We start from the raw sequence: 6514 nt of genomic DNA on the forward strand, positions 1-6514 counted from the left end.
TTTTAATATTGCTAATCCAGATTTAGCCATACGACTCATCACACTCCCTCTAAGGGGAAAATTGACTTATCCCATATACCTAAGCTATTAAAAGGATTGAGCTCTGGTGGGACTCTTTCCTTTCCATGTTATCGAGCCCTAGGTGACTTGGTATTTATATACTTAATGTAAATAAAAAGAATGTTAAAAACTTTAATAATATAATGTATTATAGCAACATTAAAAGCTGCATATAATGTATATTATAGTATAATAATTATTATTATAATATAATATAATTATTAAAGTTTTTAACATTGTTTTTTAATGTATTTTTTTATTAATAATTATATTAGATACCTAATTATAATATGTATCAGTAGAAATGATTATTTTACTTAAATTTGACAAATTCTAACTCCACTCGACCAGTCCACGACCACACAACTCGAAACACAAGTAAGTAAGTAAGTACGGTTGCGTGAAGCATGGCGCGAAGCCGTGGAGTTTATACAAGAATCTACAGGTCGAGCAAGTCTTGTAAATTTCACGATTGCGAGCCACGTTTCACGCAACCGTGTTTGCGTACTTGTGTTTCGAGTTGCGTGGTCGTGCGGAGTTATATTTACCAATTCGCGCAATCGTACTTGAGACGCTGTGTCGGGTGAGGTGTTTGAAAATTTGTGTAACTTGATTGCTTGATTCTGTGGTGTGAAGGTGGTTAAACTTTTGTTTTATTTTTTTTTTGTTTTGTTTGTTTTTGTTGTTGCGAATATATCGCAGAAAGTTTTTAGATGAAGTAATTGTATGATGAAGATAACACAGACAATACAAGAAGGCAGCATACTTTGCAAAACAATTGTTACAATTTGAAATCAACAATTTGTTAAGTTGTTGTCTTGCAGGTAAAAAAAGTGACTTTTTAAAAAAATTATATCTTGGAAACTAAAAATTATTTTTATTTATAATTGAAACATGTAAAAGTATAGTACTCTCAAAAAAATTTCAGCCAAAAATATTCATTTTTGTAGAGTTGACTGCAATTTTTCCACAACAGCCCTCTTTTGCAGTGAGCAGCATAACAAGTCCAGTCTCATCTGAAATCAAAGTTTCTTGTAGTTTATACCTCTGGCTAGTGAATGAACAAAGGATTTTTTATTAGATGAGGTCATTTTTGTTTTATAAAAAAAACTACTTTAAAAATGAGAAAAATTGGGGTCAAAAATGTGTTTAAACTTATGTAAAATCTTCAAATTTAATTTTTTTTAATTCCTTCGTTCATATTCTAGCCAGAGGTATAAACTACAAGAAACTTTTTGATTTCAGATGAGACTGATGGACTTAGTTATGCTGCCAACGCAAAAAAACTTAAACTCTACAAAAATGAATATTTTTGGCTGAAACTTTTTTTGAGACTACCCTAAGTACTATACTTTTACATGTTCCAATTATAAATAAAAATAAATTTTAGTTTTCGAGATATAATTTTTTTAAAAAGTCACTTTTTTTACCCACAAGACCTATGTAACCCCTTAAAAAAATGTTTGGAAGAATATGTTTGATGGCCAAGATGCATACATATATTTAGAAGGAAAGTTCCTGATTTCTGTAGTATAATACATAATACCGAAGAGGAAGTAGCCCTAAGCGCCGGACTCCACTTGCGATTTGTAGTTGTGAAGATTGAACACATTCTTTCAAATAGAAGTCAATCCATGATTATTTAGTCACAAATGGATTGACTTGTATTTGAAACAATGTGTTCAATCTTCCTGATTACAAATCGCAAGTGGAGTGCGGCGGTAATAACATCAAAATATTCCATATAGGTCCATAGAAGGTACACAGACATTGAAAAATTCCTGGAATATCCCCGAAAACATGTTCCCTGAACATCCCAGGAAAATCCTGTGTCAGCATTTTAAACATTACCTGAATGTCTTATTGGAACATTCCATGAATGTCCACGAATGTTCTCTGGACATTCAAAATATATTTTGTAGACATTCCCTGGATATACCAGAAATACAGTGATGAGCGCTCTAATAACCGGCAAAATAGCACAAAAGATGTATTAAGTAGTGAGATAAAAAGACATGAAACTAGTTGAGCTGGGAAATTTAGCGATATTAACTTATACATTTAGATTGTATTGATTGTGTACCACCTTCAGACGTATCAGACGAGTTTGGAAACTACCACTGTCACAGTGACAGTTTTAGTTGACATACTCCTCCGATATGTGTAAAGGTGGGATCAATATAACGTAAATTTAAAGGTTAATTTCGCTAAATTTCCCAGCTCGACTAGTTTCATTTCTTTTTATCTCACAACTAAATATGTTGCCCATATTTTGCCGGTTATTAGGGCACTTATCACTGTACATCCTTGCTGATGTGACAATACCTCCTATCTGTTTTTTCATGAGTTTTGTATGAGAGATGGAAAAACATGTTTTAAGGTCACCTCCTGTGTTCATATGTAAGTTTTGACTTGTTTTGTAGTTCATAGATAGTTTAATTTACTACAAAACAAGTCAAAAAATATCATATGAAAACAGGAGGTGACCCTAAGACACGTTTTTAGTCTCTCTTACAAAACTCATGAAAAAACAGATAGGATGTATTATTACATCACTGACGATATGTGGCCATACCAAATAATACATCCTTGATAAATATAAACATTTTTATTGAACAAAATCTTTTCATACATTTTTTTAATGCAATTTACTGATATTCCTAAATATTTCAAAAAAATGTGTCACATTTGCTTTGTAAACCTTTCTTTTGCCTTTCGTAGCCACATATTCCGTTTCCTTCCTGGTTTTTTGTAGACCACTTCTCTCAGCTGATTCTAAAAAAAATGAAATAAATGGTAATTTTTCTATCCTTTACAATTAACAATCAGAAGAAATATTATTTACAGATAATGATATGCATAATAATAATAGGTTTGTTCTAGCATCAGTTTGAAACCATCAGCGAATAGTGGACCAGCGCGAGTAGAGGGGATCGCACTGGTGACTGTATTATGTTCTTTTACTGACCAACTGTTTGCTGATGGTTTTTGACTAGTTTGACTGTTTGCTAGAACAAACCTAATAATAATAAATATTTTGTATTTTGACAATGACATCTGATGTGGAAGTCAAAACATTAATAAAATTATTTTTTCAAGTTAACTTTCACATGCGCATCTTAAAATTGTACTTTTAATACTTATATCATAAATAACTATTAAAACTATCTTAAGAGGAAACAGTATCGATCAACAGGTAGCGAAAATGTGTTCCAAGATTGCGGCTGTAATTTTGAATATTTTTCAAGATATTTGGCACACATATTCGTAATATAATAAAGAATGGCGGTACAGAGCCCAATTTGAAAAATATATCATTATGTGGAAATTACTCTGTAATTAAATACAATATAAAAAAAACGAGCTTGTACCGCCATTAAGAAGAACAAAAAATACACTTTCTTCAAATACAACTTTTTTATCCGATTTTGTGTTATTTTGGAACTACTAAAATTTTTTATTTCATTAGTAGTTCCAAAATTACACAAAATCTAGGCATCGGATAAAAAAGTTTATTTGAAGAAAGTGTATTTTTTTGTTCTTCTTAATGGCGGTACAGGCTCGTTTTTTAAATATTGTATAATTACAGAGTAATTTCCACATATTAATATATTTTTCAAATTGGGCTCTGTACCGCCATTCTTTATTATTTTACGAATACGTGTGCCAAATGCCTCGAAAAAATATTCAAAATTACAGTGACAATCTTGGAACACGTTTTGGCTACCTGTTTATCGCTACTGTATTACCTTAAAACATTGTAATTTGCTAAACCAGTATATTTTACTCTACTACTACTCTACTAGCTACCTCATTTTCCACTGTTTCTAAAGACTTGTTTACATGGGTAGAGTTTTGAGGAGAGTAGAGTAGCGGCAGTACTCTACCAAAAATGGCTTGATACCATTCACATGAGGAGAGTACAAGTATAGTACTGATGCTAGTATAGTGAAACCGATTTTTGTATTTTTAAACACTCTTGATTATAAGTGCACCTTAAATTCTTAATTTTTTGCTTAAGCTCGTTTACTCCAAAGCCCCCTTTGCCATTCTTTCGACGATTTCATCCTCCGCAGCTTGCTGCAAACTTTTATTTCTGTAGTATACACTACCTAAATTCCATAAACACTGGTATTCGCCGTATTATAGCTCTACAAGTTTTAAAGTTTCATCTTCGGTGAACTTCATTTTCACTATTTACACAAAACACAATTCCAGCCAGAATGACAGCGCCCCCATGTACTCTCCTACCTACTCTATTCTGCCATAATTGAGCGTGTTCTATGGGTAGAGTGTGCAGCCGAGTAGACATTTTGATTGGCAGTAGTGGTGGTCATAAAGTAGTTACTTTGCCATAGGTTGCTAGTCACTCTACTTTAACTCCAACTATACACTCTACCAGCTATTCTACTGTGCTGAGCATTTTTACAGGTAGAGTTACTCTACTCTATCAAGTACTTGCATCATTACTCTACCTGTGTAAACAAGTCTTAAATCTACTGAATGAAAATCTACTTAATCTTAATCTACTCTTAATGAAAAATGTCTAAAATCATTTACCCACCTAGTATTATTGTAGAATTTAAGACAGTCCAGTGCCTTATAAATAATTTCAATATGAATATTTTTTCCTTTAATTCTCCTTTGATACCACTCCATTTTAGATTTTGGGGAACTTATTTCATTGTGTTTATAGCCCATATTTATTGAAGGAACCCAATCTGGAGATTGTTATTATCGATTAAGTCGGCTGGTTTTCCTATAAGATTAAAATGTTAACATCTTCAAAAATCGTTACTGTTGTAATTGTAACTTACCAGATATAAAATGATTACAGCAGACAGGACAGGAAAATTTTCATTTCGCTAGTAAAACCTGTACATTGTATTGCATTTAACCATTGTTGTCTCTCAGATACCTTATTTAGTTCAGTTTAAAAGTGAACTTTATCTTGACTTTATCACAATTACTTTGCATTTCACACTTCAAAACACAACACCAATGAAGCATAATTATCTTTCTAAATTAATACTTCCAGAGAAAATGTTAAATTAATCTTTGTACAACACAAAATTACAAAGAAATACAACTAAAATTATCTAAAACTCATTAAGAACAGATAGAATAAGATTTATCTTTTACACCCAGTAGCCATATTGACATATTGATTTAATTTTGACAGCATGTTGGGTTGGAACCAATGAACTGTCAATACGGATTTAAATTTGGTAAATATAACTCTGCACGACCACGCAACTCGAAACACAAGTACGCAAACATGGTTGCGTGAAGCGTGGCTCGCAATCGTGAAATTTACGAGACTTGCTCGACCTGTAGATTCTTGTGGAGTTTATAGGACTAGCTCGGTCTGTAGATCCTTGTTTTGTGGTCATTGTTACCAACTTACTAAAGGCATATTGACGCTCATGAGATGAGAAGGAGTATTGTCGGTGTCAAGTCTGTTGAGAGTGTACTGTAGATTTAAAACTACAAATATTATAGGTACTTATTGGATTTAGAACAGTTATGTACCTATGTATGTATTTTGGTATGGTAACCAAAGGTGTAGCAAAAATGCCATATTCAAACTAAGCAAAGTACAGACTTGCTTGCCTTGTAATTTCAGGGGCACACCAATAGTAGCTAACTAAGGAGTCTAACTACTAAGGGTAGAGACGAGAATGGTAACTATGAGAAAAGCAACATCATGGTTAGATCGGAATATAAATATAGTAACATCATAAATGAAATAACGAGTTACAATATGTATGCATGAGTATGACGGCGTATGCTTATATAGTCCATATCTTAACCCAATCGAACATTTGTGGGGCGTACAGAAAACTACGACAGCGTTTGCCAACTCCTAGAACCTAACAAGAGGTAGAAACAGTAGATCTCGAATTTGGAATGATATTGTTTAAAACCAAATAGCAAACCTCATTTGTAATATAATGCATGAATGAATCAAAAAGCAAAATATTAAGAAAGTCTAAGGCTACAATTAAGTTTTAATAAAACATTTTATAAATGCTACAATATTCCACAGGGTGTTTGGAACTTTTAGAAAAAAAAAACACGGTATGATTGGTACACCCGTTATACAATGACAACTTACCTGTCTAGCAACAATATTATTACAGCGATATTGTTAAAGAATAAAGCTATAACATATTTAAAAAATCACTTAAATCGGACAAGAGGTTTACGAAATTGGAGACATCAAAAATGTCCCATTTTTAAGGTGGTGCATTTGGTGCTTAATGTATAAGATCGAAGCTTTCAAAATGTGGTTCTACAGAAGAGTTCTGAGCGTATCCTGAACACAATCCCTAAAAAAGCCACTTCTCTGGCGCATGATAGCAGCCAGGGCCGGCGATAACGGGCCTGCAAGGGATGCATTGCAGGTGGGCGCCCCTGTTTGGGAGGCGCCAAAATGAGCTTTTTTCTGACG

This window comes from Diabrotica virgifera, chromosome 1 (assembly GCF_917563875.1).
Source record: "Diabrotica virgifera virgifera chromosome 1, PGI_DIABVI_V3a".
NCBI lineage: Eukaryota > Metazoa > Arthropoda > Insecta > Coleoptera > Chrysomelidae > Diabrotica > Diabrotica virgifera.